The sequence below is a fragment of the Haliaeetus albicilla genome, chromosome 9, assembly GCF_947461875.1.
Source record: "Haliaeetus albicilla chromosome 9, bHalAlb1.1, whole genome shotgun sequence".
Taxonomy (NCBI): domain Eukaryota; kingdom Metazoa; phylum Chordata; class Aves; order Accipitriformes; family Accipitridae; genus Haliaeetus; species Haliaeetus albicilla.
The window spans coordinates 30,141,296-30,155,387 of NC_091491.1; the positions used below are offsets into that span (position 1 = coordinate 30,141,296).

General features: G+C 45.5%; 1 protein-coding gene across 1 annotated transcript in view; it reads left to right on the forward strand.

Moving 5' to 3' along the window:
- Positions 1-14,092, forward strand: part of MB21D2 (Mab-21 domain containing 2) — a 61,598-nt gene that overhangs the window by 43,236 nt on the left and 4,270 nt on the right. The gene's annotated exons all lie outside the window — the stretch shown is intronic.

Consider the following 14,092-nt stretch of genomic DNA (forward strand, 5'->3'; position numbering starts at 1 on the left):
CAACTTCTGTGGGGATCTCATCCAGGGAAGGACAGTGAACATGCTCATAGCAAGGGAGAATGTTTCCTGTCTTCTTGTTAAGGTGGATGGGTAACTGGCAGCAAAGTTTGAAATACAATTTGAAGCTCGATATTATGATCTAAAGAACCAGCAGCAGACTGTCCTAAGCTCGGGAAAGCAGAGATGTTTTAGTAGCATTATGATTTCATAAGCCATCTTTCTGGGAAGGGGTAAAATGGTGCTTTCTCCTCAAACCCAAAGTTCTGTGGAATCTCTCTTGCTTAATTTCTGAGTACTCAGAATATAATTTGGGGCAGGGAGTTGTGATTTAGCAACCAGTTCTACATGAGGGGGTCCTCCTAGTGGTGCCCCTGTCTATAGGCAGAGAATGCAAATGACACATCGAAGCACAAGCAAATGTTGCCTCTTAGGGAATCGACATACTTTTGCCCTCCTCTGGGCTATGCCTGTGGATAAGGGCTGCCTGATGTCTGAGCTTAGCTTGGAAGTGCCCCAAACCCTATTCAGCATGACACCTTCTATCCCTGGTGGGGAAGCAAATCTGAGAGGTCTTTTTGCCTGATGGCATTACCCCTCCTGGTGGGTTGTTTTGTGAGCCAGAGCAGCATGTATTTGGGTAGAAGAGCTTGCTGGGCCTTAGCCAGTCATACAGGGTAGGTCTACATGGGCACAAGTAGAACAACCCCAGCCAAAAAGGTAGTGCAGCTCAGTATATGACTTGTGCTTTGTGGCTGATTGGCTTCAGCTGCAAATCAGTATTTCTCTGTCTCCACCTCTGCCAGCTCCTTCCCCAAGTGCAGCCAGGAACAAATAAGTAGTATTGTTCTCAGATGGCTTCTGGGTATGAACTGTGCATCAGCTTTCTCTGACTTCAGGGACGAACATCCTTGTTAAAGGGCTAGCTCACACCCTCATATTCCCACTTCTGCCTTGTGCAATTAATTCTATAGACTGTGTTAGCAAATTTAGGAGGTCTGTAATCTTCTTTGTCCATTAATCACAGGGTGGGGGGCCAGCTGTCAGTGGGAAACTAGTGAGGACAGTGTTAGTCATTCCTTTCTGTGTAGCAGGACTCTCTATTCAGACAATATCCATTCCTGTTGTGCTGGGAAGTGTTCTCATGCAAGCGATAGCTAGCCCTGCAGGAGCTGAGCATCCACAGGGAAATTTTACAAAGTGTTTTCACAGCAACATCTATAAAATATAGGTGAGATTTCTAATTACTGAAGTCATTTGAAGGGTCTGTAATGTCCATGTACCTGCCTTTTCTAAGCCTAACTTCTTTATCAGCAGTTGTGAACACAGCTTTTTAGCATTTTTCATTATTGCTACAGATATATTAGGGAATTTGTAGGATTGAAATTCAAGATTATGCACTGCAAGACAATAAGGAAGGTAGTTTAATTTTTGGGAGAAACTTGAAAAGCAACAGACCTGCTAGGACAAAATCTACCAGTATACTGTGGTTTTCCTTAAGGCTTATTACTGGAGTGATGTGAGGTTCTCTATTAAATAAAGCAGAGCATAAACAGAGCATTTCTAGTTCTCACATTTGCAGGGGAAAGCTAAGTGAACTAACTGAACTTACTACATTATTGGGTTTGAATTTTCAGAGGTAGCTGCCTTTCCTCGGTCTTCCTTGCAAAAATGCACGGAGAAAATGAAACTTGAAGATCTTGCTATGATTTCATGGCCTGTCTCTTACTTCATGGATGATGTTTGGGTTGGGGACATGGCCTTCTAAAACCTGGGGGGATTAGTGAATGGGATCCTGCTCCCCTGTGCTTTTCAGAGTCACCAGTGTGAAGCAGCCCTGGCAGGAGATGAGATTTGAAGAATAAGCTTTGATTGTCATCAGCTTTCCATTACAAGAGAACTTTGAGATCCTACTCCGTGAGGTCTTTTGCATAAGTTTCTGACAGTTCTCTGGAACCAAATCTTGCTTATGTCCATATTCCACTAGATTTTTAGATGAGAAAGGACTTTGGGACTAGGCTATTGGAGAGAATGGCTTCCTGGAACATGCTTTGTGAATTTTATATTTGATCAGCAACAATTTTGCTTTCTCTTCTCTCCTTCATCTCACAATGTAACTATCATCCTGATGAGCTGAGAGATCACCAGGCCTGCTCTAAATAAATGTGCGTGAGGCTTTGTTTCATGCCAAGTAAGCACAAAAAGCGCACCACACGTGGGGCTGGTCTCCTGGAATTTCTCCTGAGTGAGCAGAGCAGGCAAAATGGGATGAGAGTCCTGTGCAAAGGGCCATGAGTGCTTCATTCCTGAACTGTTACTAGCATTTCAAGCCCTGTTCCTCGTAATAGAGAACTGCTCCAAAAATACAGCCCTCATCTCACTGCAAATGCCTACAGGGCATCAGCTAGCTGTGAGCACTGCCAGTCCCTGCCTCAGAGCTCCACCAGCTCCTCCTTCCCACCAGCCAATTCCCACCTTACACAGGAAGGAGGGCAGTTGCAATACCTGGAACTTGCAGGTCCATCTGGCTACATGACTTCTTACTGTTGCTCTCCTAAGATTGCAGTGCATTTCACCTTTGGAGTCCTGTGCCAGAGTGACAGTGGCATTTTACTGCATGCCTTCACGCAAGGTGGCCCAGGTTCTACCTTGCTGTCGCAGTGGTTGCTTTCCCCTTTCTCTTTTACTCTAACTGTTCCAGCTCCTGTGCTCCCTGGCTGCTGCCTGCTCTGCAGGGATAAGAGATCCTTGACAGCCGCTGGGGCCATGCGCTTGGTGATGGAGATTGAGTCTGCACAGTGCTTCCTGCTATGCTCTTTAACAGAGGACAGTGCTCAGCTGCACATAAACGACTATAAAATCTGAGAAATTAGGGGCTGACAATCCCTGTTAGAAACTTCTTCTGGCTTTTGTGCGCTGTCAGAGATGACCTCTGCAAGATGAAGCTGGGGCAGGACAGTAGGAGCAATGGGACATGGACAGGCAGGTTTGGAGGGCTTAGTTTTTCCTCTTCTGTCTCCCATGGAAAAGAAGGAGGAATGCCCTTGAAATTTCTGCCAAGTGTTCCCATTCACTTTGGGGGAGCTGCTCTGTTTTCTGCTAGCAGAAAATCTGGCCTATAACTTCTTTTTCTGGCAATGTGGACAAAGAGGATTCTGCATGAATGTCAAAGCCAGCCAGCACTTTTCATACAGCTGTTGCTGTACATGGGGCCTTAACAAATATGTTTCATATAGGTGACTTGATGTGGCTCCACATGGCTTTGGCAATGTTCTTGCTGATGGGTGGGAAATTGGTTAATTGGAGGAGGAGGAAATTGGCAGGAAAGCTTGCTCTTCGCTTCATGATCTCGGACACAGATGTATTGTTTAAGCCTTTTTTATTTCAGCACTTTCTGACCAAGGATCTGCATTCTCTGCCTCATCTTGCTGGTCGACTCCATGCTCATCTGCAAGGGCAGAGAAAAATGATATTGTGGTTCCGGCACTGGGTGTCTCAGCTGTATTTGGCCTAACTGTCTTGGTTTCCCCCAGTGTTTGGATATAGGATGTGTCAAAGGGGCCAGGCCAGGGTCTGTATGGATGGAGTCCAATGGATTCTGGGGGCTGGAGGGAGGATTCACTTCATGTTGTCTTCTCCACCAGATGCCTCAGAAAGGCTTCTGAAGAAGCCTGCTTTCCTTCTGCACTCAGAGAAGGGATTTCTCCTGTGTCCAGTGCTCTTTTGGGGCTTGGCTCATTTCCTGGAATCATCCTTCATTCCCACTTTTTCTTACCTGTCCCGTGGTATAAAGCTAAACAGATTTAGTCACTGGTAGATGAAGAGAATGAAAGTGATTGAAGGGGGTGCCATTCTGATCATGTCGTTGACCCCAGGAGCCAAGTTTGACAGATTTTAAGGGAAAATCAAGAACATTAGATTGAATTACAGCTGTGGTTATCCACCAACCCTCTGACAGCTGTTTGTTGCCATGTATACTCCACATGTAAGCTTTAGCTTTGCTGGATGATTTAGTGAAGAATTTTTGAGTCAAGGACAAATCTCCTGCCGCTCTGCAGCGAGGTAAAGCTGTTATTACAGAATAGGCAGGCACTGAGAATGGGCAGTGTTGGTTCAGGCCCAGTTCATAAGGAATAGTGCTGTGATTTGCTCTGGCTGTGACTTCCCTTTGTGGAAAACAAGTGTGCTAGAGGAACAGAAAACAAGCTGGTAGTTAAGCAGCTGGGGAGAGAATTTCCAGCTTATTGGGTAACTGTGAGCAGGAGACTTGGCAGAACAGCTCAAAGGGCATTTATGATGGAGGCTCTTGTGTTACTTATAGGATGTGAGGGTGTGGTGGCATTCCTCTGGTCACAGCCCTCTGGCTGGCACCTGAACATAAAGCCGTGTAGCAACTTAGCCCTTTCAGGACAGGCAAACAGATACCAGACAATAACTGAGAACAAAAAACGATCCCAGAGGAGCCCAAAGGGATTTTGCAACCTTGGAGTCAAGTTCTGCTTGATACGTACATGTGGCCCTCTGGCTGACTTGAAGTAAGAGGAGAATGTGTTCCTGGGTCTGGAAGGGAATGGCTTTGCTCATCACTGGAGAGCTGCCACGTGTCTTCTGCGAGAGGCACCTGGCGCTGACTAGTCAGATTGCAATGAGAGCTTGAGTGAGGCTGGGGACTTTTTTCTCTTGTGCAGCCTCCAAAACCTTCCCCTATCCTACTTCTACTGTTCTTTTTCAGTGCCATCAACGCCCTTTGTAAAGTGGTGGGATTTGTGTTGGCTTCTTCGGGGGGGAATATCCTGAAGCTGAAATTAAATTTTGGGGAGGAGGACTCCATTACATTGAGCAAACCAGCAGTGGAGTGGGGCTAATTTAGCAAGCAAGGCTGCTGAGGTATTTCCCAGAGGACTGTGAAGACATCCGCACAGAAGTCACCTTTTCATGTGACATGCAGTGTTGACCACCTCATTTCACATAGAGCATAGCAATACTAGGGCCTACACAAGTGCTGAGAAAGACAATCAGGTATGTGAAGGTTAAATAAGTTGTCCTTTTCAACGTGAAAGAAAGATGACTGACTAAGCCATATAAAATCTTGAGTGATCTGTAGAAGATGCCATGGCTAGGTGAGTTTCTTCATTTCCTAGCAAACCAGCAAAAGGAAATCCTTTTTGATACAACATGTACTTTGTGAAACACAGTGCTGCAAGGCACTAACTATACCAAAAATATAAATGATTTAGAAAGCAATGAGAGACATTCCCAGCAGGTAAGTCCATCAGTGCTGTTAAAGACAAAGCTACAAATACTGCCTGTGGTTTGGGAAATCCCAAAGCCAGAAACTGCTCAAAGGTTGCAGAGGGAAAGTTATTATGCTGTACTTTCCTTGCTCTTATGCTCTTCCCCTGAAAGCAGTCAGCAGCAGTTGCCTGAGTCGGGATGCTAGGATAGAAGGATGTGTTATGTACCTCACTGAGGTTGTTATGCTCTTGTAAAGAGCACAGCAACAGTGAAGTGACTAGGAAAACAAGGGCAGAACAGCCTCTTCTGCAAGGAGCTGCATGTTTGCACTCAAGAAGCTCAACCTGGTTTGTGCCCCTTGTTGTTACCTTGTAAGGGGATCCAAGAGAGGCGTCCTGGTGAGTCTCCCTCAATGTAACATCTTGCTGAATACTTAGCAGTGCTCTGTAAGGGTGTAAGCAGAAATGGCCCGTCTAGACCTTGTGTAGCCCTTGCCAAATGTGTACTCTCAGTCCCAGAGGTTAGAACTGATAAAGCAATCTGTCCCCTGGCAGATTTTATCTCTGGGATTGCAGTTCCAGGATAAATGGCACCTTGTGCCATTTCCAAAGGGAATTTTATGTGTTACGCTCACTTAAATATATGGACACTGTATGGACACAGTGTACAGTGTTGAGGAGGGTGGCAAGCTGTTCTTGTAAGTACCCTTTCTGTCCCCTCTTCCTTCTGTTCTGCTTGTCAGCTGCTCTCAGACCTCATCACCCATATTCTTCAGACCCTAAAGCACCTCTTTGACTTGCACTTCAAATTCTTTGTAGGCTTTCAGCTTTCAGACGCTCTTATCTAGTTTGGCTAATATGACTCTGGAGTAAGTCCATTGGATATGCAGACTGGCAGGCTGGAAATTCAACACCAATTTGGAGGGTGACTCTTCAACTCTTGACTACCCAAAGCAGAGATGTACAGCGATGCAGGGGCTCCCTCTGAAAATGCTGGTTCCAGCTCTGGAAGCGGACTAGCCCTGCTATTGTGGTCTCTGAGACCCAAGTATTTTAGCTGAGCAGGTCACTGCAGTAACATTGCTGCTGGTCTTGGTGCCAGGGTGGGTTTGAGTGTTTGTGACAGCACTGCCCTTTGCTGTGCAGGCACACCCTTTGAATCTGGGCTTTTCCTTTCTTTTTTTTTTCTTTTTTTCCCCTTGCACCGTGAAATACCCCTTCTCCGTTGGCATACAGGATTTCAGCTAGCTGGGTGACTTCCACCAGAGCACATGAGAACTGGAAAAAAACTGGGACACTACTTTTAAGATTGTTTTTAAAGAAGACTTTGGAGAAAGAAACTGATTTCTTTTAGGAGGGGGTGCTGGCTCCCTGCAGTGTGTTCTGTCACCATGTCACAAGATTTCTAAAAGGAGCAGAATCAGTAGGACACTGGTGTATCAGTCTGCAAACAGCAGTCTCCTTCGCTCGCCTCCCGTATTTGACTAAACTGGTATCGGTTCAGTCTCCCCACTCCCCTCCCACCTACTGCCTGCTTCTACCAACAGTCCTCTCAAAATGTGCTTTGTAACTAAAGACTCTCCTAAAGACCTGAGTCTTTCAGTTCTTCTGCCTAACAAAAACTTGTGCTGCTCATAAATAGATTTGCAATTACCAAGGGAAACAGAAGAATCAGTGCAACCCAGCTGCATCAGAGCCGGCCTCCCATCCTGGCTTAAAGAAGCCCCTGAAATTCAGCACACGTCACTCGGGCATAGCTGGGAGACCTCTGCGGGGATCTTTCCTTTGAACAACATTCCTTTTCTGCAGGATCTGCTGTTTGCAGCAGAATTGTCAAGGAACTGCAGAGTGCCTGTCTAGTGTCTTTACGAAAAATGACAAAAGCTTTTTGTTTCTTGACTAGCCTGGGGTTTCATGTATTTCTTAGAGCAGCCAAGGGTAAGAATTGCCTGGCCAAAGTGGAGGATCCTGAGATTTATCATGAGCTTACAAATTGGTTCTCTGCTAATAACATCTGGTATGTGGTTAGTGCCATCTGAGCAATTCCAAGCACTTTCTGAGCATCCAGGAGGTCAAACTTCCTTAGCTTTTGGGTCTTACAGGAAGGTAATGATTTTATACAGAAGGAAGAAAGGCATGCCCAAGGTTATGCATCAAACTGGCTAGGTGTGGGAGGGAAAATCAAGAGCCCTGACTATGCTGGGTCCTGTGGAAGGATTAAGCAGTAGAAAGGAGGGAGGCAGTGGTATATGTGGGTGATCCCTAGCCTTCCCTATAGAAGAGATCATCTATATAAGGAAGATCCCTTCTATACGTCTTCTCCCTTGGCTGCTGGGGGGCATACGCCCAGCATAGTGGGTTTTTTGGCTGCCCCAGTGAGATGAATGGGCGCTACCCCTGCTTTCGACAGCAGGTATGTCAGCTCCCGGCAGACCTGGGTAGGCTCAGCTTGTCTTAGATGCTGGGCTCAGGCTCTGCATCCCCGCAAAGTGTGCTTAGTTTCCCAGTGACACATTTCTGCATATCCCAGAAAACATGCCTGGAGCTGGGGCATGCAGTGCTACAGGGCAAGCTTCCCTACAAGGGCTCTGCGCTGCTTCTTGCTGGAAGTTCTGAACCACTGAGGGCAAATCAGATCTGTTGAATCAAAAGCAATTCCCAGCATTTCTGGTCTCCTCAGAGACATGATTGCTTCCTGGAACCCCTCCAGAGAGCTTCCCTGTGTGCGAGTTCACTTGCCCCAGGGCCTCGGATGAGTCTATGGAGCAATTTAAACATACAGCCCTATTGATGTTAGTGGGGACTTTCTGATTCTTTCATGAGGGATGTATACCTATGTTTCTTCCCAGGTGCTGGGGGTGCAGTAGCAGCAGCATGATGCTCACTTTCTTTCAATATGATTGCTAAAAAATGTTGCTTAAGACAGTAGTCAGGTCTGTGCAAGACTGGCTGCAAGTAACAGGAGACTTCTGCTAGAGCACAAGCTAATGATTCGGAGAGGGCACACTTTAAATGCAAGGTCAGATGATGGTCAGTGTCAGAAAACCACATCATTGCTATTGATTGAGGAAATGAGCATCCAAACCTTTTGTTTTGTGGCGATTAAGTTACCTGTAAAATAAGAAGGAATGGCAGGAGAAGATATCAATGAGAATGCCAGCTCAGAAGTTGGATTTCTCTAGAGAAAATTTCAGTTTTAATTCTGTAGTCTTTCTGCTGGTGTGTGAGGGAGAGACAGCAGCTGGGAGAAGGTCACTTCTAATTTTGTCCAGTTCTCCTTACCCTCCCTTCTGTCCACGTGCATGTGTTGAGGTGTGTAAAGCGTCTGAGTGTCCCAGTTCTGATCCTTCACAGAGAGCACTCCATCCCTAGGCTGAACACATGGTGCTTCGGGTCTTTGAGCAGGGTTGGAGACGGTACTCTGGCATGTTCTGAACTCCAGTGTGGGGCTGACGGGCAGGTACCAGGCATGTTTATTCTGTGCTACAGCTATTTTTAACAGCTGATGTTACACAGACTTGTGCTTCTTCTCAAATTAGATGGCAAAGTCAAGAGGTGAGCAGAGAAGCTCAGTAATGAGCAGCAGCTAACATCGCCTTTACTTGCTGAATTGTACTGCACAGCTGCCTGCGGGCTGCAGCCAGCCCCTTGCCATTAACCTGGGGTCTTTTCCTTCTGGAAAGAAGGGGCAAACTCCTGGCTGTATACCCCACAGATAAGGTTGTGTGCATCATTTACATGCATCTGGGGATCATCATGCCCCTAAAGGTTTTTGGCAGCCTGGCAGCAGTATCTTTATGCTTTAGTAGCCTCTTGCTTGCCTCCTGTGCTGGTGATGTATAGAATACATTTGTGATCTTACAAAGTTGAAGATGTTCTGTGAGGGCCCACATTAGCTTTCTGAGCCAGCTTGCAAACCCTTCCTGGCACAGAAAGTCTGCAAGGACAGAGACGTTAACGGCCACTCATGGTCCCAGCAGCTTACAGGGAGCCTTGCAGGCTGTGCAGGAGTTGGGTGATGCAGGTCAAGGAAGAACAGAACAGGAGCAGTGCAGATCTAATGCCTGGGTCTGGTTTGGCTCCCAGAGGAACTCCTGTTATATGCTTCTGCTGTGTGCAAGATTCTGCCGATCCTCCTTTCTGGAGCCTTTCTGAGCACCCCACTGCTCTTTTGACCTCTTTTCCCACTCAGCAGAAGTGTCCCTTAATTCAGTGACTGCCCTGAACATCATCCCATTCAGTTTGATGAGACCAAGTTAGACTAACAAAATGGCATCTTTCTTTGCTTGCATTTCCTTTTGGTGGCAATGGTCGTGTATCTAAGGCATCAGGAAGGAAGGCTTCAAGAAGGAACCCAAAATTAGGAAATGCATATGTTAGAAGTAAGTTTTTATGTAATCTTTTCTTGTGGTCAGTTTCTTCAAAGACAAGTCTGTGTGTTCCTCCTTATTTACACAAAGCTGGTCATGAAATAGCAGCAGATCCCAGGACACACTGCAATAGTCATAAAATCAGTTAATCTGAAATTGTAATGGATAGAGAGCATCTTTGCATTCCTTTTTTTTTAATGGGAAGAACCATCTCTGTGTCATGTGCATCAGAGTCTTAGTTCATTCAAGGATGTTTCCCAAATGTAGGTGTTACATAAAAGTAAAATCTCTTTTCTATGTCTTTATTCTCCTTGTATCACAGTGGTTGGAGTAGAAATAAATCCTATTTTCCTGCCACTGAAGGAACAACAATGGAATGAAATTCAGTCTGTAGAACTCATTTGCTCACCTGTGTTACTCGTAACTGACTATTTAGTAAACTAACCAGCAAGCTTGGCCCACAGGTGCTGCTCCTAATTCTCATATTCCCTGCTTTTCTCATGCTTGTAAGCATACTTACCTGTTACAATGCCAAGTTTTATAGCTTGGGAAGGTCTTAAACTAGTTACACAGCTAGGAAAACAGAACTCCGTTAAGGTGCTTTAGACAGAAGTGGTGACTGAACACCAATCTCTTACTTAGCGAAATACCAGCTTTGCCAAACAACCTTTTCAAAACAACGTGTCACACAAGATATGACTGCACATTATGTGTTTTGCCTGGTAGCAGCAAAAGACTTCTTAAGTATCAGTGAACCTACTTTGATGCCATGAGAGCTGGTCCTTCAGCTAAAATAATTTTTTTTGTGTTTGACCCTACAAGTTCTGGGTTCAGTCTTTACCGACAACTCGACAGGGCTTCTAAAAATGTCACCAGGTTATCTGTAACCCCTACTCCCTTCTCCTCCCAGGTGGTCCTGGTACTGAGATGGAAAGAAGAGAACTCAAATGGCCCACTGGTGCTATTATCTTAAGTACTTGGGTCAAGTACCAATCTTGATATTTTTCTTCTTTGTATTTGCACTTACATGCTTACTGAGCCAGAGTGCCTACTTCTAATGTACGTACGCGTGCTTCTCTCAACTTGCGTTTGGGCTGTTGAAACTTGGCATGAAAGCTTTGTGCCAGGGTAGCGTATGCCATACAATGTTGGCTAATGGGATTCCTTGAAATCCTTTCACATTTCAAATAGATTTATGAATGAGGGGGGCAGTTTGAACACATTACAAACCCCTAAAGCCTTAGTTAATCCTGAATTTGGCCATCTCAACTATTTATAGAACACTCTATGCCTATTCTAAATATATTTTCCTCAAGGGGACCTCATCTCAACCCCCTGCTCCACAGCTTAAATTGGATCAGCAATGCTGCTATGATCTGTTAGCAAAAATCCCTTCTCTAGCTCTGTGGCAGAGCTGTAGATGTTGCTGGTCCAGGCCTTGAAGGGGAAATTCTGTGCCAGGCAGAGCTCAAGGGTTTGGATTTGTCTCTGCAGCCAGCCAAGTAGAGACATAGTGATAATATATTGAATCATTTCCTGTAGCCATTGCCTGATTATTTTTTTTTTTAATATTCCTCCTCTGCTGGAGGGTCTAGAGTTCTGAAGGGGGAAAACTAAGTGACTTACTGGCAATGTATGACACCTTTCCCTTTCAGGAGTCTTCAGCCTTGCAAACTAGGCTTAATGGTGAGCACAAAACATTTTCTTTCTATAGGAAGTGTAAAGAGTGTTCTGTGGGCAGAAAGCATTTCCTATTGCAAGAATGCTTGAAATTGGTGTTCTCCTTCTTTCTCTGCTATAGGGAAGAGAAGTGTCTCTTCTGTGGGAGTACCTACATGACAGTGCATGGGGAGCTGTGTCTCTGACTCTACAGGATGGTTCTTCCTGAAGTGTTTTCTGCCCACCAGGAACAGAAGCCTCCTCTTCACTAGCTGGCCTTTTTTAACCCCTCTAGAAGTAAAGCAGGCTGTGCAGGCTTTGTCCAATTCAAGCTTTGCTTTGTATTAGTGAAGGCAAGAGTGCTGTAAGATGGTACAGAACTAACACTAGAGGAGTGGCTCCTGCTCTTGTCTGGCTTTGGAGGTTGATGATACATGTTCACTGTTATTTTCCAGGGAGATGAGCATGGGGCATTTAGAAAGCAGGGTTTGAATCCCACTTGCTGTTGATTGAATGCGGTCAGACTGTCAACTCTATTGCTCCCACATAAGGACAGACGATCTCTTCAGGCCACGAAGAGCAACTTGTCCCACAGTAGATTCCGTAGTGGAGAATCTCTACCTTTTAGAAAAATCATATCATTTTCTTTTTCAGTCAAAGGTTCTGGCTGTACCATAGGATAGAAGTTCTGGTGCAAAGGGCACACTGTAGAACTTCACAGGACATTTTTCATCCTTCAAGTTTAAAAATATTTAGAAAAATACATCGTTTATTGAATTCTATAGATTTGAACAGTTTCTTCTGTAGGATAGTTACATTGTGTCTGTCTTTCTCCGGAACATCTGCAGATCTGCATGGCAGATGCTGCAGATAGCAGTCCTGAGTGGAAAATTTGGGGTCAGTGGAAAATTTGGGCAGGATGGGCCATCAGGACCCTGCATAACTTGAATAGCTGTGCTGCCCCGCAGTAAGGGTCGGTACTAACTTTTATGCTCGCAAAAAAGCAACTGCTCCCTGTCCCTGTGATGTGATTGACCCAGACTCTGCTTCATGGGTCTTGGACTCAAGTTACAACTGGGGTGTAAAGCACCAAGGCTGCTTGCACTGGTTCAAGGACAGGATTTGGAAGCAGTGTGTCAGTCATGTCTCCAGAAGTCACGCCAATTTAGGCACCCGTTAGAAATCCCCTTCTTCTGGGTACAACGAAGGAGTGACTGCTGCTTATTTGGCCTCAGGGATAGAGAAGCCTGTGCAAGGCTTTGTCACTCCATAGATCAGGGTAACGTAGCTTGCTGTGTATCTAAGCCTCAGAAAATGTTTTTGAGGTTGACAGAAGCTTTTCTTGGTTATTACCCTTTGAGGATGAATGGGGCAGCATGTGGCAAGACCGCAGAATGGGATTAGCTCAGGACTTAGCAGGAAGAGTTTCTTAGCACTCCTCCAGAGCCATTTCCTTCTCTTGCAGCCTCTGGAGCTGCATGCAATGGAAAGGGTTGTGTCCTTACCTGCCTGGCAGGAAAATCATCCCAGTTCAGTGCAGCAAAATGGACTGGGTCCAGTGCTCTTGGAAGCAATGAAACAGGTAAAGTGTATTTAACAAGGAATTTCACGTGGGGGATTGCACAGTTACCTTGAATACTGCCGCAAGACACATTCGCTTCACACACAGGCCTCTTCCTGCAGTCTCCTTGGCTCTTCCAAGGAATCGGTGTCAGCATAGCTTTAGATTTTGTTCTGGTCCTGGCTTACCTGTGTGCATGCAGAGAGCGTTTCCTTGCCCCTGTCCTAGCATGTAGGAAAGGACAGGGGGGTCTCTCTGAAAGCACTGCAGTGCCACTCAGCCTCATGCAGCACTCTGTACCTTGGGATGCTGCTGCTGCACTCTGCTAGGGAGAGCCATTCTGTTCAGGCAGTATCTGTGATCCCACAGGGGTGCATTAACTCAGGAAAGGCTCTGCAGTACCTGGGGCTATGCCAGGATAGGTGCTCAGACTCTAATGCTGATCATTTGTGTTAGTGTTTCAGTAAAAAAACACTCCTATTGTGTCTGCCTGTGGTTCCTGGGCTGGCAGTGTGATTGGCAGCTTTCTGGCTCACCTCATCATGCCTCTGGTTAGGTATTCCCACCGATGTCTCTCTAAGACTGGCTTCATTGTAATGGAAGGTCTCCATTTGACCACTCTTGATAAACAACTATAGTGCCTTTCAAAACCTAGAGTAAGTGATGTGTGCCAACAAAAACTAGTACGTTTGTGCTTGTAAGAAATAACGATGTATCCCTTTTGCAGTGCTTATAAGAGATTCAGCATCTCTATTCAGAGTCACTGGCCTTAGTTCTCTCGTGGCCTAGGTGTGTTGTCTGAACTGAGGCTGGGAAGGAATCAAGAGCGTTTAACCACAAGACGAACACCAGGAGTGAAACAGCCCAGATAGCAGAAGCAGACTACAGAGCAGTTGAAGCGCAGAGCTCAATTTTAAGCCTAATTTGAACATTGAATGAGATGCTAATATCTCAGCTACTGGGGAGTCTTTTCTCAGTCTGCTGTTTGTGTTCTGTGAAGAAAGTATAGTAGTATATATAGAATACACAGTGAAAAACGCTTTGTGCAACTGGTGTGGGCAGTGCAGGGTGAAGGAAAGTGTCTGGTTTTGGTGATGAAAATGGAAATCTGTCTTCGTGTCTGTGCTCTGGGGAGCTGATCAGATATTTTATGGCATGATACCATCATTACAAGCTTGAAGAACAAATTTCAGAGCTGACTTCTGTAATTGCCTGATAGTTTAACCTGTCTCCATTCCTCCATAAGAGGAGGACGTATTGCCTTCATTCAT